Source organism: Pteropus medius, unplaced genomic scaffold (genome assembly GCF_902729225.1).
Source record: "Pteropus medius unplaced genomic scaffold, Ma_sr-lr_union100, whole genome shotgun sequence".
NCBI lineage: Eukaryota > Metazoa > Chordata > Mammalia > Chiroptera > Pteropodidae > Pteropus > Pteropus medius.
This window is the reverse complement of record NW_024349797.1, coordinates 17,828,448-17,849,068: the sequence shown is the minus strand read 5'-3', so window position 1 is coordinate 17,849,068 and position 20,621 is coordinate 17,828,448. Positions and strand designations below refer to the sequence as shown.

The 20,621-nt window shown below is 53.5% G+C and overlaps 1 protein-coding gene across 5 annotated transcripts in view; it reads left to right on the top strand.

Annotated features, from left to right (window-relative positions):
- Positions 1 to 4,110: 4,110 nt before the first annotated feature.
- The window catches only part of SYNE3 (spectrin repeat containing nuclear envelope family member 3), a 93,658-nt gene continuing 77,147 nt past the window's right edge, over positions 4,111 to 20,621 (top strand). For all 5 annotated transcript variants that reach the window (XM_039884147.1, XM_039884146.1, XM_039884148.1 and 2 more), the window contains exon 1: positions 4,111 to 4,190. The gene's annotated coding sequence lies outside the window, so the exon portion shown is untranslated. The remainder of the gene's footprint in view (positions 4,191 to 20,621) is intronic.

The window sequence follows — 20,621 nt, the reverse complement described above, 5'->3', positions numbered from 1 at the left end:
GTGTCTGTGTCACCGTCTTGGTTGTGCTATCGTACTATACAGTTTTGCAAGACATTTCCATTGGAGGAAACTGGATAAAAGGCACAGAGCATCTCTCTGTGTCATTTATGACAACCGCATAATCTACAGTTATCTCAAAAGCCAATGTTTAATTTAAAAAAATACTGACGGTGTTCTCAGCAGAGGCAGAAAAAATAGAATGGGTTGCCCACTGATGAGAGAAATATGGCAAACCGCTTTTAGAAGGATTTTCTTTTTTTAGGAATAAAGCTTGTCAATCGTACTTTGATATCTTTGTTTCTATTAATACTTATTCCTTGGAGTCTAATAAAAGCAGTGTTTAGTCATGCTAAATGATGATCTTATCTAATACAATCAAGATTGACATCATTCTTTTAAAATCAGAACAAGTAGCTTAGAGATATCTTTTCCAATTGTCTCATTTTGCAGATCCGGGAGCTCAGAAGTGACCCAGAGTTATACAGCTAATTAGCAGCACTAATAAGAAGCTAGAACCCAGTCGTCCGGGCCCCAGACCTGTGTTTCCAACACACTACATTTTTGCTCTATAAAAGCAGCACGATTAGTGTATCTAGAGAAATATCCCAAATTACTCCAGCTCTCAGGTTTAGTGCTTGATGACTCATTGCCATCCAGCAGGGGGGCCCCTGAGTGGGTGGCAGCTGCCAGTGGGGAAGGCGACCCAACCAGAGAAGCTGACAAGCCAGGCTGGCGGGTCGGCTCACCCTGCAAGCACATCGTAGGACCCTAGTGGGAAAGGAGAGACGCACACTTGGAGAACTGGCAAGAAAGGAAACAAAGAAAGAAAGCGAAAGCGGGGCCAGGACGAGAACCAGCTCTCCAGCCCGGGTCAGGACTGCTCCGATGGGGCGCCCCAGAAATGGCCACCCCAGGGTGAGATTTTCATTTCCGGTTAGCCAATAGCACTTATTTATTTCATCATTAAGGGGGAAGCCAGGCTAGGGACAGAGAAACAGGAACATAAATTTCCAGGACAGCAATGATCACCATGGAACCCAGAGCAGGGGCCCTCCTTCCTGTCCCTTTGCCTCAGTCTACCCATGTGTACAACAAGAGGGTGGATTCCAGAAGAGCCAATCCAGCTTTCGTTCCAGTCCTATGGAGACTGAACACACAAACAACCCAAATGCATGCTTACGAAATAAGGTTTCTATGGGATCGCTGTGGAAGCTAGCTAACCAATTACACATGTAATTGTAATTGTAAAACAGACCTGGATCATTTCCCCAGGATTATTAAATTGGCCCCTGCTTGCCCACGCGTGGGTCTGGAGATGCTGGCTGCAGGGAAGAGCCCTGGAGAAAGCTCAGTAAAAAGTCCACTTTTTGGGAGACGTTTTGTACATTGCACAAACAGCTTCCACTGCCAAATGAGTCAGAATTTTCGAATGGCATAATTTTCAGGCCTTCTTGTGGTTCTCTCTCTGGGCCACTTCTGCAAGGGAGGCGTTGGGGTGGAGTTTCCTGTGCTCTATTCCAGAAATGACAGAGGTGCTCTTCCTCCATCCTTGGCCAGAAGCTCCTTCCCGGTAAGTTTTCATTCCCACCCCTTTCTGTAGCGTGGACACCACTGAAGGGAAACTGAAGTTTTTACGAGCTTCCTAGTTGCAGACTCACCATTCTCCTCCTGCATTGTGTGCTCAGCATTTTCTCCTTCTGTGTGGACTGTTTTGGAGTGTCAAAAGGCTGCCATGTAATTGACAAAAAATAAGCTCCTATCTTTATGTCAGGCTTCAGAAAAGCAATGAGCGAGTGTTCTGAAAAGCATCAAGCCTTGTAAAGCTAAAGACAAGAACAATAAAGCTACTAATATCTGCATGGTATTTTGCATTTTATGAAATATTTTATCACATGTATGCTCACTTATGAAATGTTATTGTCAAACCATTTAACAGATGAGAAGACCAAAGTTCCACGAGGTTACACGGCTGGCTAAGGTTCACTCAGTGAAGTAGCAGAGCTGGGCCTGGAATTTGGGTCTCTCGGCTCTACAAATGGCACTCTGTGCCACCTGTGCAGTAAGAGTGACAGTTCATCTCTATGCACTGACAGTACCCTGTTCAGGCTATGACCCCTTGGACACAGAATCATCGCACTGTGACCTCCCTGAGGGTGGCAGTCTATGCCGCATTCTGCTCCATATTCCCGAGGACTAGCACATAGTAGGTGCTCAGGAAATGTCTTATGAACGACTGAATAGCTGTGTGCCAGAAACTGTAGTGATCACACTATACCCAGAATGGCTCACAATACCAGGCACAAAACCATTCGAGAGAAGTTCCTATTATTAGACCCATTTAACAGAAAAAGAAACCAAGGGTGAATAATGAGTGGAAAGTTGCAAGCTCCAGCAACGTGGCTCCAGAGCGTGAGCTCTTTACTCCCAATTGCATCGAATCACCTCTTACTGCAGGAAAGTGACCTCCCAGGGCCTGCGGCTCCACCCTCCAGCAGCGCTGGAGGGGCCATCTCAACCCTTGTGCAAATCACCTGACCCGCTGGTGCCTTAGTTTCCTCATAAGACAAAACTAAACAGCAGAGATTTAATGAGGTGTAAAACCATGCAAGAGCATTATCCAAACGCCAAGTATTATAACAATTGTTCATCGCTGTCTGTGCCTCCGGCCTGACTGTTGTAACTGAGGCCTGAAGCGGCGCCTCAGATAAAGTCTAGGTAATAATGAGAAGGATCCCTGGAACCAGTCAAGGGCAAGGATGGGAGAGGCCCTTGTGTATATATCCTACAGCCCCGTGAGTAATTATAACTTAATAAATGGGTTCTAAGTTAGGCGGTGTGGCTGACACTAGCATTGTAACTCAAGCTAGGTTTACCCAGTGTTAACTCTGGGCTCCTACCTTGCCCTCAATGTGGAAAAGACGCACACACACACACACACACCCCAACAATATCTGGTCCTGTTTTACAATGTAATCTTTCTCTTAGGACACTGATTTCTATTGTGATTTATTCAACACTCATTGATAGAGGGCCTGCCAGCCTCACTAGGAAATAAAAGAAGAAAACACCCTCTGGGGAGCATTAGATCTGGGCCAGTTAACTCCTCAGGCCCAGCCTCCTTCGCCTCATCCGTAGAATGGGCGTAGGCCACACGTAAATTGTGGAGACCAGTCCACATGGCTCGCAGTTCTACAGGGTGTATGCATCCTTCCCTAGCGCTCCCCTCCGCATCCAAAGGAGGCGGAATCAATCTTGCAAACGTGTAATTACTAGAACGAAGATCAGGGCTGGGGCTGAGGACAGTTCAAAGCGCCTGGATGTGCTGGGAACGCGGAGGCGCAGAGGCAGATAAGATTTAGACCTGCTGCTGCCAGCTTAGGGAGTCGGCGGAGTCGCTAGTGGAGCTAGCGGACGCGGGGGAGGACGTGTCTGCGTGCTGCGGGGCTCTGGGAGAGGGAGGGAGGCACGCTCTTGGGCCTTGGGTTTGTGGGAGGTTCCGATGAGGCGTGGGATTCACTCCCCAGCACCTCCGCTCTCCGGCATCCTGGGGACTCCCACCCGAACCTGGGCCGCGAGCCCCCCAGCGCGGCGGCTCCCGAGGCTGTGTGGCGGGAGGGGCCGGATGCGGCGCCCCCAGTGTCAGGCTGGGTGATAGGTGTCGCCTCCTTCTTAGATTTCGCGCCTCCGGGAGGAGTGCTCCTGTCGTTGTCCCCACTTCGGCTCTGAGAGGACAGTCCTGCCAGCTCCTGAGCCCTGTCCCCAAGTCTGGACACGCAGAGGAACCCCTTCCCCAGACCCAGCTTCTCCCGGGGGAGACGCAGCTCCGCGCCAACCCCGAGGATGACACCCAGGCGGAGACACGCGGAGGGCCGGGGCTCCGGGCGGCTCCCGGGCGGGGCGAAGCGGCCGTGGGCGCAGGGCGGACGGGGTGCGCCTGGGGTCGGCCTGGGGTCGGCCGGGGGCCCGGACACCGCGGCCTGCGAGCGCTGGAGTCCGCTCCTGCGGGGCCGCGGCGGCGGGGCCCCGGGGCGGCTCCCGCGGCCGGTCCCCGAGGGGCCGGAGCGGGGCGGGGGCGAGTGTCCGGGCCCCGCCCCGGCCCCGCCCCGCTCCGGGGCCGCCTGGGACGCGGGGAGGAGAAAGGCTCCCCGCGAGCTGCCGGCGGCGCCCCGCTCCTGCACGCCCCGGGCCGGGTAAGTGGCACGCGGACCAGAAGCGGGCGGGGGGCCCAGCCCCGACGCGCCCCCGCGCCCCGCGATCAGGGTCGCCGACAGTCGCGGGGTCCCGGGGAAGCGCGCCCCGCGCGGGGGCGTGGGCCCTGGCGTGACAGCTGCGGGCGGGCGGGTATTTTTAGTTTAAACCCGGCGGTTCCCTGCCGCCTGCAAAATCCCCGAGCCCTTCCGCTCCCCAACGCCTGAGGTTAGGTCCCCAAGAAAAAGCCCCTAAACCCTGGGCAGCGCGTCCCCGGCGGGCCGGGCGCCGCCTACAACCTTCGCCCTGTCTCCCCTTGGGGCGAGCAGACCTGTCACCGCGGGCTCGCGCCGCCGCGGGTCCCCGGCAGTAAACGTGGCCAGGGACACCCGCTCTGGCCACCACGAGCTCCCTGCGTAGTGCCTGAGAGAGCACAGAGTCCACAGAGTAGGCGGGCAGGGGAAGTCGCATCTGGCTGGCAGGCTCAGTGTCACTCAGACGCCTCAGGGCTGTGCAGCTTTGGGCTAGGAGCTCAGCTTCTCTGAGCCTCGTCCCATACTCCGAGCCTCATCCCACAGTTCTGAAGGAGGGGGTAGTGAGGTCAAGACTCCCCTGCAGGGCCTGAGGGAGCCCCAAATGGATGCCTGCTCCTCCGAGGGCCTTCAGATGGCGACTCCACACAGTGGACCTGGTGGGTGTGGCCCAGTGACCAACCTAGGAGCAGAGAGGGCCCGACGCAGCCCCACTGACCTCTGCTTCCAAAAGCTAAGGAAGGCGGCCCCAGCGGGGATGGGGTGACAGTGTTGTGATTGTATAACTTTGGCCTTGAAGCTCCCGCCCAAGGCTACCCGGGGACCTTATCCCAGGCTCCTGGTCTCTCACCTCTGACCTGTTAACTTCCTTCAGGCTCTAGCTGGGGCCTTCTAACCACCCACATGGGTGAGGGCACGAGGAGACACGGGGGAAAGTGACTCTCCTCCCAGAAAAGGAAGCATGTCACAAAATGCCCACCCTTCTGAACGCGGCGGGACAGCCTCCTTTAATCACCTGAGGCGAGCAAACAGGCCCAGAGAGGGGCAGTGATTTACCCACAGCCGCACAGCCAAGACCAGAACCTGACTCTCTTGAAGGGCGGGGCCTGCCTCCTGCACAGCGCGGGGAGCCAGCTGGCCCCAGGACTCGGGAGCTGGAAGGCGGGAGGGCGCGCTGATGCCAACAGGCTGTTTTGCTCTTTTCCTGTAACTGTGCTCCCTAACACGTGTGGGTCGGCACATTCCTCAGGCAGTGGCCACAGCTGTGCCAAGCCTGCTGGCCCCCGAGCGTCCTTTCCAGCCAGAGAGGCCCCTCAGAGGGCAGCTGGAGGGGACAGTGGGCCAGGCAGGCTTATTTCGGGACCTCATGTCTTGCCTGGGTCTTGAGGAGAGGGCCTGAGGATTTGCTGGTGGCACTGAGGGGCGTGGCGGGAGTCTGGGCTCGGGTTTCTGCCTCAGGGCAGGACTGGCCTTGGCCCCTGCAGGCACCCTTCAGGGTGAGTTTAAGCTCCTTCTGTCTCCATGGGAACCCGTCTCTAACTCAGGTGCTTTGCATGTTCTGCTGCAGCTGTGGATGTGGCAGTGGCTGGGCTGCCTCTTGCCTCGTGATACGGAAACCTGGGGTGGGGGCTGTTGGGGGATCCTGGATTGGCTGCAGTGTCACCTCCACTCTGGGGAGGCAAGACTGGGAAGATCAGCACAACCTCCAACGCGCCCTGGATCCCCTGGGAGCTCAAGGGGCAGTGGGGCCTCCCGTGTTGCCAGCTGTTAGCTGGGGGTGGCCAAGTCAGACTATTGGGGTTTGGTCCTGCTGTAGCCCTTAACTAGCTCTGACCATGGGGACATGTCTTCACCTTGCAGAGCTTCGATGTCCTTCCCCACGAGAAGGGTGCCATGCGCGTTAAATGGCACATCCCACGCACTTTGTTTTGTACGGTGTCAGACACGGAACATGAAAGCAGTCGTCACAGTTTAGGGCGATGGGGCCTGGTTGGGACACCTGAGTTCCCTTCCCCTCAGCTCTGCCCTTTTCTTTCTACCTCAGTATCCCCATGTCTGTTACATAGTGGGTATCCTTGGGTCATCTATTTCCCTCAGAGCCCTTTCAGCATTGAGAGCTGGGCCTCGTCCCAGGCAGAGACTTGAGAGGGGACCACAGGGGGACTCAGTGTGTCTGTGGCCTCTCACAAGGCATTCCCTGTCTCACACCTCCCGTGATTCTGGCAGCAGGCGAGGCTGCCATTGCGGGCGCATTTACAGGTGAGGAGAGAGATTCAAAGGCCGCCGTGGTGGAGCCCGGGTTTGATCGCGGGTTCTTCGTTACACCACACGGCCCGCCCCAGACAGCACGAGGACAAAGTTATACATCAGTCATCAGGAGAACAGGACTGGCGAGGCAGGATGCTGGTCGTCATGAAGACACTGGCATTTGCTGGAAAACGTGGATTCTAAACATTTCTCCACCCCTCCCCCCCATAACATCTAAATAAGTAGACCAACTGGGTCTCCAGGAGAGGAACCTAAAAGGAGCAGATGGAAGTTAGGCAAGTCTTTGCTGACCGCCCCCCTGCCCCATCTTTACTCATCAAAACCTAGGGATGATGTTTCTGGGGATGAGCAGCTAGGGAGCAGATGGGGGACAGTCCTGGCAGCTGACATAGAGATAAGCAGCCCCAACACCTCCCTGTGGGATTGTTGAGAGGATAAATGAGACAATTGGGGACAGCGCTCAGCAGAATGTCCAGCATGGCCAGGACACACCATAGATACACGTTATCATGGCTTTTATTATCGCTAACCCTCCCAGCACCATTGTAACAATGCGGTGCAGCCCGCACCTCTCGCCTGGATTTCTAGACTGCAGATTTGGCAGAGGGCGGCCCAGTATCTCTGAAATGCTTGGAAAGACTCGGCAGAGAGCTGCTAAGGAAATAGCGAAGCTCAAAACGTTGACAGTGCGTTGGTTAGTGATACGTACGTGAGAAATAAAATGATGGCAAAAAGCAAGAAGGTGATTGCATTAAATACAAGCCAAACTTCACGGTGGGGAGGGGGCCGAGAGGAGATTCGGATTGGGAGAGTGGAAGGGGGCAGTTAGAAAGGAATTCACCTTGTAATCATGTGGAAATACAAAATCAGGGTGGTTCTCTTTGGTAGGTGAAAAGGTACAGGATCGGGGAGGAGCCTACTGCATTCTCAGTGGGATCCGTTATGCTGTTTCTTTTAGTGATGTGCTCGTAGGTGTTATTTTAAAATATTTTTATGCTTCATCACTTACAAATAGGAAATAAGTATATATATTATATACATTGTTTATATATAGTAAATATCCTACACATTGTATATACCCCATATATAGTCCATTATATATATCGAATCTTACAAATAAAATGCAAAGATAATATGGAGAATTCTTCTCAAAACTCTCTTAGAAAATCAGACTTTACCTAGATAGATTTATGTTAATCTGGCTGGATTTACAAAGTCGAACGCAGAAATCTTGTTGTATAACAGACACACGAGTTTTCATTAGGATGAAATAATCTCCCATTTCCAAAGTCATACAAGAAGATATGAACACTCTAGACCTCAGATTCTCAACAGGATTTTTTTAAAAGTCCTGGCCTAATGATTTATGCTTCTGAGTCAGAAAATCCTGGCATGTTTGAGCTGGGAGGAGCCTCAGGTGACCTGGGCCAATCTGATGGTTTTATGGCGAGGGAAGCGACCTGGCCAGGGACACCACTGGGCACACAGGTAGGGAAGACAGTTCCTTCTGGGCCGCCACACCTGCGTGACTCTTATCAGGACACCACCCACCACACTAGTGTCACTGCCGTGACGGGGATCACCGACTCCTCTGAGATTAAACTGAGCGATCGTTTTAATTTTAAAAAGTCGGACGAGAGCTACAACGTGTGGTGACCGCACACTTCCAGAACCCACACGAGCGGCAACGTCGCGAGAGGAAAGTCCTGAGCAGAGCCTCGGTCCCCTTTCTGAGACCGCCTCAGCCCTTCTCTCCCGCCAGGGCAGGCCTGGTGTATTTATAAGTGATCGTGGCGACTTAGTGCCATGGGGATGGTTATACCGGTTTTCCAGATGGGAAAACAGGTTCAGAGAAGTTAAATGCCTGGCCCCAAATCACACGGCAGAGGGTGAACCAAAAAGGCAAGAAACTTTTTTTTTTAAGTGAACTGTGTCGTGAGCACACCACCCTTCACTCCTCAGGAGCTGTAACTCCTGGTGGCCCAGCCACAGGGACACAGCCTTGTCCAGGGTAGTAGGATGGTGTCCTCCCAGCTGTCAGGTCACAGGAAGGCCCTTAGGGCTGATGGCTCCAGCAGCCATGCTTGCCTCCTTACGACCAAGCTTGCTCTGTGACAAGGGCAGTGGAGCACTGAGAATTGAGAAGCCCATCTCATTTTGGGGTCTGGCGCTTTCAGGGTTCACATTATTCCTGGCCACTTTCCTTAAATCAAAGGTATTCTTTAGGCCTTTCCTCTGCAGAGGTGACCGTCATGGGGCTCAAGGGGCAGGTGTCCCAGGACTGATGCTTCAGGCGATGTGTGGTGGGCACAGCACACATGCTCACCTGGGCAGTGGAGGCCTGGAGCCAGGTCCCAGCCCTGTGCTGTGTCCTGGGGCCAGTCGAAGCACTGCGAACCATTCCCCATCTGTCTGACTGGCCGGGCTTCTGTGAGAACTTGATGGGAGAGAACTTTACATAGATAAAGGAGCTTTCAGAGACTAGGAAACAGACCCTACATGTGCCTGGAGAGTCTGTATGTATAGCGTTCAGGAAATACTTATAAATGACAGCTGCGGTGGAGGATAAGAGAATGTTGGAACCAGCTGGAGCCTTAGAGATTGTCTCGTGTGAGCCTATAATTTTACCGGTGGGGAAACCGAGTCTCCACGTGCAGAAATGACTGGCCCCAGTCTCACAGGAGCCTCGGGGCCCATCTGGGATTTGAGTCGGTATCTTCTGGTGCCTCGGCACCTCCCTAAAAGTCTGTATCATCTGCGTCCGTGCTATAGCATAGCTTGGGATGGTTGCAGAATGAAAATGGGGAGGCTGATTTTCAAGGTTGGGCCCACCTGGCCATCGCCAAGGTGGGGGTGGCGTAAGAGGGGCCACTGTCACTGCTTAAACTCTAATTAAGCAAAGAGTTTTATTTGAGATCTGAAAAAGGCTGAGCCCCTCCCAAGTGACATTTGCTGAAATAATACAGCAGGCTGACTCACTAAGGTCGCCTCTGTCCTTGTTGTTTCAAAGAGCTTGGCCCTTCAGTGGCGAGGGGAGGAGCTCAGTTTCACAGATGCCTTTGACCTTCACCTGTTTCCTGCCCTTTGAAACAGGAGGTTGAAATTAGGAGATTTCTGAGGTGCCTTGAAGTCTGGATGTTCTGTAGTCCCAGAACCACTCCCCGACAGAAGGTGCAATCTGCCCAGCCTGCCAGGAGGGGCCAGGTCACTTAAGCAGGTGACGACTCCTTGCCTATCTGCCCCCAGTGGCTTCCCCTTGCTCTGAGGGTTAAGTCCCAAGCCCTGGGCCTGCCCAGCTGGCATTTCATGCTCTCTACCACCGGGTCTACCTCCAGGTTCCCCCTCCCTGCCCAGTCCCCAAACTCATTTTGATTTTCCAGATCTGTGCTCCAGCTGTTACCTCTGCCCACTGTCCTCCCTGCTCCTTCCTGCCAACACCTGGCTGCACAGCACCTCCTCCTAGAAGCCTTACTCAGCCACACTACAGGGTTGGCAACTTGTGTTTCTATGTCCCCAGTGCACTTGGCACGTGATATTTAATTTTCAGTATTCATGTTTGATTTCCCGCTCTGCCCTGACCTTGAGGGCAGAGATATAGGAGGGTTCCTTCTCACACCCCAGCCAGGGGGAGGTGGTTATTATTATTATCATTATTTAACTGAAAGTCTTTATGCTTTACAATGGGATCTTACAGACTTGACAGTTGCTGGCACTCACGAATCCCCTGAAGGAAGGTGACAGGGCAGAACCCAATGACCCCCTAGGACACAGAGAAGAGAGGTGGCCTCGGAGTCTTGACCCGAGGCTGGGGAGAGAAGCTGTGACAGGTGTCATCTCCCTTTGTGACCTCTTTGGGGACTGTCCTCTTGGAGAACTGTCATTTTCCTGGGCTCTCCAGGAGCCAGCCCGGGAACTGGGAACACGTCTCGTGGCCTCTTTGGGACTCACATCTGGAGTTCTCGCTCCTGCGCACACCAAGCTTTTGCCCCCGGCTCTTCCTCCTTGCTCTTCCTTCCGCCTAAGAAGTGCCTCCCCCAGGCCCCTCCTGCCCCTCCACCCAGATCTCAGCTCACAGCCGCAGCCTCCAGGGGACCTTCCTGCCCGGACAGTAGCACCCGTCCCCCAATCCCCACTATGCCCTGTCCTGTCACTCTGTGTCATTGTCTCTCTAGCATTTATCACCTGAAATTATTTATTTGCAATTGAGCTTATCACCTCTCTCCTCTACTAAGATGTAAAGTCCATGAGGGCAGAGATTTTGTTTTTTTCTGGCCCGAGGGCTTAGCCATAGTAATTGCTCAAGACAGATGATGGAATGAAAGAATGAGTGAATGAGCAAATGAATGAATGAAGGTATAGACGGATGGAGTGGATGGGGTGCCACCTAACATTCCTTGGCCGGTTTCTCGTAACGACTCGCATCTGTCTGGCACTTACTTAATGCCAGCGTTGGCTTACGGGCTCCCTGCATTTCTCCCTTTATCCCCATCACTGCTTAGTGAGATTCGCTCAGATAAGCCCACTGACGGAGAGGTTAAATACCCTGCCCTCGGCTTCTCAGCATGGAGTTGGGAATTGCACTCAGATGGCCTCACCCCAGAGCTCACGCTGGTAACAACACCAGCCTACACCGGCCTTGCCGGCTGGGTGGGCTCTGAGCGGGACGTGGTGAGGCAGACCTAGCCCTCGGCCCCTTCCCCGGGCATCCACTTCTTTCTCTGCCACCCCCGATGGCTCTCACACTGCCAGGCCATTCCTCAAAGGAAATTCTTTGGGTGCAGCCAGTGTCACGTGGGTCCAGAAATGTCACAGATTTTCCAGAGCCAGACCCACCCTGAGGCACCCCACCCTGTCCCCGCTGATCACCTCCTTTTCTCACTCGGTCCCAAGGAGCTCTGTGGCGTGTTCACTGTCTGTCGAGAACTTAGTGACTACAGCCGGGGGGTTGGAGGTTGGGCGCGAGCCAGCTGGGACTGCCAGGTGAAATTCCTTTGTTCGGGACCAGGCCACCATCGAGCCCTAAGGCTCACCTGATTTGCCTATTTATCTGTTTGCTGATTTCAAACTCAACTTTACTCAGAAATAATTTTAGAAAACTGATTTTTGAAAAATTCCATCCTGTGGTGTCTTTCGTGCCCACTTCCTTCTGGGTAAAACCACCTGAATACCAGGAGGGGGGTGGTGCGCCTGGTGGCCTCGGCGCAGACTTTGCTTGCTGATGTGCTCCTTAGAGGAGGCGGGGGGAGGGTGGCCCCGTAAGTTCCTACATTTGTGCCCCACAGGGAGCCATGGGGTTAGTCACACAGCTCCCAGCTGGAGCTGACTTTGGTTTGGGATCCAGAGAGGGTCATGTTTGCAGCTGGGAGCCGGGCCCTTCCACCCTAGAAGCTGCCTGCCTTGGGCGACCGCGTTTTTCTGCGGTGCTGACATTGACTGAGACTGTCAGGAAGGAGGACGCTGAGGCACGGCCCTGCCTGGTGGGCGGGAGGAGTCCGCTGGGTGAGGTGGGTGCTTTAGACAGACTGACTCATCCTGGAGGACGATGGCGCGGGAAGAGGGACTCTCAGGCGGGGAGCCCCGGGAAGGACCCTTTAATTTTGTTGGAGGGCGCAGTCTTTCTGAGCCTCACACCCTTCTCTGTGAGGGGTGGGGACCTGTGCTACACTCCTCACCTGCTGTGAGAGCAGGAAACTGCAGCCCCCTCCTGGTGCTCAGGTGTCATTAGTATCGTCAGCCAGTTTAGCTCACACAGCAAGGTGTCACCTGTCTTCCTGTGTCACGTGGCTGAGTTCTTTTTTGCTCCTGGGACTGAGGTGTGGGGCTGGCAGACTCGAATGGTAGAATCATACAGATGTGGACTGGGACCCTGGCTCTGCCACCTGTGTGCGATCTTGGCGTGTCATACCCGCCATGGGTCTGAGCAGCTCGCCCGTTCAGTGGGGCTGGTCACACCGACCCTGCAGGGTTGCTGCAAGGAGCAGATGTGATCACAGCTGTGGGAGGAGTTCCCAGCTCCAAGTAGGTGCTGGGTCTCCGAAGTTGTGGCCCTTCCATTTCTAGCTTCTGTGAGCGCTCCCCACTTCCCCGAGGCGCTCCCTAGCTTGGGAGTTGACTTTAGTGGCACCGGCACTTCCACCTGCCTCTGTCCCCAGCACTCGGGGTGTTTGAATCTGGCACAGCCGCAGGCGAGTCAGCTCTCGGCTCAGGGGTTCTTGGCTGAGGCTCGTGCTCCAGCAGGTCCAGGGCGTGCGATGGGCTGGGGGGTCAACCCAGCCAAACCTGTCCCCTTTGGAGGAGTGCAGACCACACTCCTGGATCACTCATTTACCTTCCAGGGTCCCAGCTGTCCCTAAGGCCAATGCGACGTTCTCTTTTCTTCTTCTAAAGACTTGATGTCGGAGAGAAAGCCCGTGTCACCACACCAGGCCCCTTTGGTCTCACTCGCAGTCCTGGGCCTCGGGGTGCCCTTCCATGCCATGCGGGGCTTGAACTAGGTCGGATCTCTGCGTGTGGACTGTGGCTACTAGAAATGACAGGATGTATGCGGTGGCATAAACTCAGGGTCTAGAGGGACAGTAACTCCCTTCTCCATCTTTCTTTTGACTTTTCCTTCTCATCCTTCTGATTCTGTGATGATCTAATAGTCACCAGGGCTTCCCTTAGGCCAGTGGGCGAAATGCTGTACCTGGGGCCACTTATCGGCCTCTTTAAAGCTCTGTGGGGACCGATGCCCAGGGATGGTTGAGGACTGCTGGGGTTTGTCAGAACATCTCCATGTGGCTGGTCTGGTTCTTTTTTTTTTTCTCTTGTCTGATAGAGCAGCTTCTACCACCTGCCCATTTCTATGAGCAAGCCTCAGGCGGAAGCTAGCAACAGCACCAGGCAGAGTTAAATAAACAGTATTGTAATTATTCCTTATGATGTTCTTTACATGGCAATTGAGCCTCTCTCCTTGGTGTTCTATTTAAGGTAAAAATAAAAAGCCTTCTAAAATCTACAAGTTTAAATTAAAAAATAAAACTAATGAGAAAAAAATCGTAGTGCAGGTGTCCCCAGATGTGATGCACAAATGGCCCAAATGTGTGACAACATGGAATTAGGTGACCTCTACGGCCCGACATGCTAATGGTCCGAGGAGCGCTTACCGTGGGCTGCCTAACGAGATGGCCAGGTAACCCAGGACTACTCACACCAGCCACCTGGGCCCAGGGAGAGCCAGGGGTAGCAGATTCGAGGGAGACTGTGCGTTAGAAAAAGGTTCCCCAGTCTTGCTTTACTCAGTGACACCCCTCGCCCGCTCCCCGCAGTGGGCAGCCCAGCCGGTTCTCTCTGCTGCAATGCGTTTGCCTGTTTCCACCTCACCCGTCAGATCATAGCAGCAGCAGGGGAGGCTCCCTCTCCAGCATTTAGGGCTATTTTCCTGGAGACTTCGCTGCGTAAACTCAGTGAATACAAAGCTGCCAGGATATCAGCATCCACAGGGCCGTAGCACCGCCAACTGGCACATGTGCCATGGCGGGAAGTGAGGATCCCACCGTCCCAGGGCACGACCCAGCAGTGCTGGCCCTGGGCCTCGATGTCTCAGATCGGGAAGGGCCCGCACGCCCTTCCCCCAGATCTTAAACTCTCCAGAAGGGAAAGAGAAACAGAACATCAGATAAGCAGACCCTGCCTGGCCCTGGCCGGCTTTTTCTGCTTCTGTCCAGCGGCACCCACCTGTTATCGCTGGAGAGTTGGCCCATGGGCTTCCTTTCTGGGCGATTGTGTGAGGTTCTTGCTGTGTTTACCTGGAGATTCTTTTAACTCAGGGTTCGTGCCATGGCCCCTGGGAAGGGTGGAACCCAGTCTGGGCTCCAGCCACGATTCAGGCAGTCTTGGAGGCCATGGGTAGGTGGCTCCAACGGAATGTTCCTGACAGTGTGGGGAAGACCTCGTCTCAATGGCAAACGCCACCTCGATATCCGTAAGCAAGGACAGTTTCAGAGGGCAAACCCCGTGAAGACACAGCTCTCAGCATTTGCAACCCATTCTGGACATCAGGGGTTATATACTATTTGCTGAAAGAATGGTATGGAATCTTCTGTACTCTTGGACTTGGAGAAATGCTATGCTGACGGGCAGGGTTGGGGTGAGGTATGTCCCTTGAGCCAGTAAGTAGTGTTGGTCCCTAGAGATTCATGAACGGAGGTTGATAAATTCTTTCTGTAAAAGGACAGATAGTAAATATTCTTGGCTTTATGGGCCACACAGCCTTTGTAGTCATTCCTTCCTCCCTCGTAGCTGGAAAGCAGCCCCAGACGCCACGTAAATGAATAGGTGTGGCTGCGTTCCAATAAAACCACGATGGACATGAATTTGAATTTCACATAATTTTCACCTGTCAAAAATATTACTGCTCTTTCGATTTTTTTCCAACCATTTAAAGTCGTTAATGTCATTCTAAGCTGCATTGCTGTGCAGACACAGGCAGTGGGCCGTGGTTTGCAGCCCCCGTTCTAAAAGCCTTCTGCAGTGGACAGCGGGCCTCGCAGATCTGAGCAAGTCACTGTTCTAATCATTTCAGTTCTTAAAAATGTAGTTATGAAACAGGTCTCAATCTTGGGTGTGCTGGTTGAATCAAACCTATTGTTAATCAATTAGTTCATTCATGCAGCAAATATTAATAGCCTAGAGGTGAAGAGGGGAGGAAGCTGTAGGAGGAAAACTTGTCCTGCGCTGACTGTGGAACCGTGGGCAGGTGGCTTGAGCTCTGAGTCTCAGTTCTTTCATCTGTAGAGGCAATAATTTTGGGACCTACCACGTCAGTGAAATAATCAGTGAAAGACTTAGCACATACCTGGCACATAGCATGCGCTCCATGCAGATTAGTTATTTCCTTTCACCTGCGTAAAGAGTTGAAGAGTAAAGATGACTGGCAATGCTTTATCCCTTCATCCAGGGACCCTGCACAGATCTCATTTGGCACTTTATAGAAGGGGAGACCCAGAGAAGTTACAGAACGTATCCAAGGTCACAAGTTAATAATAAATGGTAGAGCTAGAAGACTGTGTAACTTGAAAGACCTAGCTCTTTCTAGGCGATGCCCTTGCAGGGGACCCGAAGGGAGATTTAAACTAGGGTTTCTAGGTGTTCGCTGGGAGGGTCGATTAGCATCTTTCCTACTGGAGCCAAACTCTTATAACGCCTCTATTCTGTGCCTCAAATTCTTGGGGAGACCAGCATCATTTGGGGGAACCTCACAGACCTCCAACAGCTTGTGGAGGCGCAGGCTGAGGGCTTTGAGTGAATATCATAGTCAAAACTTTGTCTGCTCTGCACAGAGCTCTGGTTAGAAGCTCAGCCTGGAAAAGCCATCTGGGGAAGACTTGAGTTTTTCTGAGCCTCCTTGGGAGACACCGTCTGTGGTTTCTGAGTCTCTGCAGGGCTATTGGGGAAGGCTCTAGAAGTTTCTAGAAAACAGGATTCAGGGGAGCTGCTTTTGAGAATGAAATCATCAGGGTCTTGGGAAACAAATACCAGAGGTGAGTTCCTGACCAGTTTTATGCCTCGTTTTCCCTTCTGTTGAATGGGGGTGAAATGTCATCATTAGCTGCCCACTGCTGGAGCCCAGCGCATGTTAGTCAGGCACCTACAATGGGTCTCACTCTGGGGAGGAAGCCGGACCTCGGGCCTTGGGAGATAAAGCTCAGAGAGGCCCACGGTGGAAGGCTCAGAGCCTGCGGCAGCTGCGAGTGGGCGGAGCGGGGAAGGTGGGCTGAGCTGGTGTCTTCCACACCCCTTGCACTGTGAAGGCTTAAGCAGAGCAGGAAGGACCCGCAGACATTAGACTCACTGGTCTGCCGTCCCGTCCGTAACCCGGAGCATCTCCCTCTTGGTTACCTGAGGAAAGGCTGCTCTTGACACAGACTACTGGACACCCAAACCCCACCTGTGAGTGGCTAAGAAGTTGGGGTGGAAGGTGGGGGTCTCAGCAATGGCAGGAGGGGTTTGGGGATAAAACCTGAAGGTGGAAACGGATGCGACCAACAATTCCCGGTTCGCCCCGGACTGACGGGTTTCCTGGGATGAGGTGCTTTCAAGGCTAAAACCGGAATAGTCCTTGGCAAAGCAGGGCGAGTTGGTCACCATAGCTCATTCAGTCATGCCACTCTGACCATGGCTTTGGGCAGTCTGGGTCATGGGTAGACAAGGGTCAGCTCTCTCTGGAGCCTCAGTGCTCCCTCAAACCTGATCGCCCCTCCTCTGTGCTCCCAGCGCCCCTGAGCACGGAGAGTCACTGGCTCCAATGTCCCCCGCATCCGCGAGCACCCTGAAGGCGGACACCACGCTTGTCCTCCGGCCGACCCCTGCCTGTCGCAGAGCACAGAGCGTTTAATAAACGCCGTGGCATGAGTGGATGAGGGGTTGAGGGTCTCCACCTGGCCTCCTCCATGCTGGGGCGAATTACTCAGACGCTGCTTCTTGCTTTGCCACTTTGCACGTGCTGTTCCTTCTCTTGCATGCCCTTCCCTCCCTGAGTCACCTCCAGCGTGAGTCCTCCCTTGCCGGTCCCACCCCTGCTGTGCCCCTCTGAGCTGAACCTTGCTCAGCTCCCTAATTGGGCTTCTTTGTTCACGTGTCTTTGTCCCCCACACACTGCGAGCTCCGTCCTCAGCTGAGCGGCTCCTCTGCTGCACTTGGCCCCCGGAGTCCCTGTAAAAGTTCTTGAAGGAATGAAGGACTGAGCACCTAGGGCCGAGAGTCACTCATTCGTTCACTCACAACTCCTTGCCGAGGGCCTACTGTGTGCCAGGCACGGTCCTAGGTGGTGGGATGGGAGCAATGGACGTGACTTTGCTCTGGGGGAACTTACATTCTAAAAGGATATAGAATCATCTAAATTCAAAAAGCAAGTGAAAAAGTAAATAAGACCCTATCAGAAGGTCGTGTGTGGTCTGAAGAAAATGCAAAGGAGCCGGGGGGGTGGGGAGCAAGGGGGGATGGTGGGGGGCTCTGCTGCTACAGGCTGAGGATGGAGCCCGCCCTGCCCGGAGGGGATATGGCTCAGGCCCAATACTGGGCCCAGAGAATGGGTGCTGGCAGCCCTTCTGGAGTGCGGGCCACTCCGGGATGGGGGCGTTTGCAGTTCTCACAGCGCGTGAGCCATCAGTCCCTTCAAGGAAGTCCGTCAAAGCAGCATTGTGTGTGAGGAGGAGAAAACACATTTCAGAGAGTCCAGTGTGTTTTGTGCCTGATGCGGGGAGCTGAGTGTGGGTCTGCCCCCCGCAGCTCCCCACCCCCTGGGCTGAGAGTATGAAGAGAGCCACGTGCTGATGGCCTCCTCCCCGAGCAGGGTGTGTGACCACTCAGGGGCAGCAGCAGGAAGGGACTTGGGCTCTCCTGAGGGTCTGTCAGGGTTACCCGGGAACCCTGGCCTCCAGTGGGGAAGGGATTAAGCTCCCTCCCGGCCCCGGCAGGCGGGCTGACCAGGAGAGGGTCAGGAGGGTAACGACAGTGCTTGGTCAGCTTCCAGGCGCTGCACACAACAGTGGAGCATTGTCCCCAGGGACTGAGGGGAGCTCAGCCCCGGACATGGGCCCCACCAGGGGGAAGATGCAACCTCGTCTGCAGGGCCAAAGCACCTGTGCTCAGGAGACATGCCACTCCCCAGAGTCTCAGGGGGACGGCTTCACCCTACTACCTGGTGCTGGCCGGGCGTCGGGGAGGGGGCGCCTCTGGGGCTGAGGTTGGGAGTTTGGGGTGGCATCTCTGAGGCTACAGGGACGTCACTCGGCTCGGCTGGTGCCACTCTCGTGGTGCCACTCCAGTGAGCAGAGGAACGAAAGTCAGTCCCCAGGCTGCGTGCCCTTGTCTTCACGCGGATATGTCACAAACCTGGCGTCTCCAGGCCCTGGTGGGGACGGCCAGTGCTAATTATAATCTGGACAGCCTGTGAACAAGTGACCTTGGACTCCAGGGAGGTGAAGGTTCTTGGAGAGGAGTCTCAGGGGTGCTCTACGGCTGCCAGATGTAAAGCGGGGCTTAGTGATACGAAGGACGGACTCTCCTAGATAGCTCAGTGGACGCCACCTTGCACTCCAGCAGAACGGGGATGATTTTGAACCTCGGGTTCTGCTAAGGGACTGTTGGAGAGAATGAAGTAGCAAGGTTACCTGTGATGTGACCTTGAGCAGGTTACATAACTGCTCTGAATCTTGATTTCTTTATCTATTAAAAAAAAAGACAATCATTACTACTTAACAGTGGGTAGGAGACTGTAATGAGTGGATGTGTATGAACACCTGACACACTGCCTGCCACCTGGTAGGTACTTAGCAATGTTAGTTCCCAGCCATCCAGTCCTCTGAAAAATCCTGAAGGGCTTCCTGGAGGCAGTGATGCCAGGGCTGATAGTGAATGTAACCAGGCAAAGAAGAGCATCAAGGGAAAAGCCCCAGGGAGCTCCTGCTGCAGGGAGAGGAGGTGGGAAATGGTGGGAGATGAGGCTGCACAGAAGGGTGAAGAAGGAAGGACTTCAACTGTCCCGCTAAGCATCGCGGCCTTTCTTGGGTGAAAGCTGTGGAACACTGCAGGGTTCAAGTCAGAAAGAGCCTTGAGCCCTCAAAAGCCCCTTTCTGTCAAAAAGAGAGGACTCTGGTCCCTCTGCCTCCTGCAAGACTGGCAGACTTCCGGGAAGGAGCTGAAGCATCCTGGTGCCTGGGCCCCCGGAGCCGGGCATGCAGTTGGGGTTCCCTGAGTCCAGCCCCAAGGACTCCCTCCCTCCAAGAACTCCTGTGTGGAAGAACAGCCCAGCCTTCCTTGGGCTGTTCTTCCCGCAGCTGGAGTGCCCTTTATTAATTAGAAAGTGAAGTTCAAATTGTTCTGTGTCATTTTATAAACCGAACCTGAAAACCATGGCAGGGCATGGGAGATGTTCACACACTGGCATTTTTCTTAGCCGGAAAGTACAGCCTGCTGGGCTCTCTAGTCTGCCTTGTTCCTGGTGATGACATCAGCCAAGCACCAGCAGGACTGGCCCGTGTGGGTCCCTGTGGGTCCGAGAGGCGGCTTCTTTGCATTGAGGGCCCACTGCGCCCGAGGCTCGGTGCCAGGCCTTTGCGTGCTTGTGGGTGTCATTGCTAGCCTCGCTTTACAAACAACACTGAGGTGAGGAACAGAGACGTTAACAAACTTGTGTCACACAGCTAATAGGTTGAGAAGCCGGACTCAGACCTAGACTGGCCATACTTCAAAGTCTGCATTTCCCGTAGAGCATGACTTGAACGCTGGGCTTCATTTTAATGTATTTTGAAAGTCTAACAGAACTGTGAAATCGCTTAATTTGTTATTAGAATGTATGTAACTTTAAAAGTCCTTTGATTTTTAAAAAACTGTTACTCCCACCTTAAGGAAACTGAAATTTCAAAAATGTGCCTCTGATTACACTACTCTAAGGAAACTCTAGTTTTTTTCCATGTTCTTTTCCATCTTTATCTTTTTTGCCACAGTTTCTGCATAATTTGCACAGCGGGGGTGGGCAAACTACAGCCCACTGGCCAAATGCCTCATGTTTTCACAAAGTTTCTGGCACACAGCCAAGCTCATCATTCATGTCTTGTCTTTGACTGTTTTTACACCACCACTGCGGGTTTGGGTTGTTGTGACAGAGGCCATGTGGCACACAAAACCAAAAATATTTACTCTCTGATCCTTTCCAGAAACAGTTCGCGGACCCCTGGTCTGGTGTGAATGGAGTTTTGCAACAGGCTCTCTTTCCTTGTTAGCCGCAGTGTTAGTCCATGGCGTGGTCACGTTTCTCATCGTCAATAGCCCGGGATAGTCCATGGAATGGATAGCTCAAACTTTTCTTCACCGTTTCCTTTTTGCTGGACTGTTAGAGTCCATTTTTGTTTTTCTCTCAGAACTGCCACGTTTGTAAGCTTATTATTTATTTAAAACGTGTAGAATGCCTACTCTCGGCACTCTACGATACAGCTCACTCACTCCTCAGATCAGCGCTACAAAGTTCACGTTGTTATCAGAGGAGTTAAAAACCCACCTGGCTAAGGCCATGTAGATTTTCAGCAGCAAAGTCTGCTCTGCGGGCAGTCTCAGCAGCTCTTAGGAAGTGTCCCAGAATAGGCAGGCTGGTGT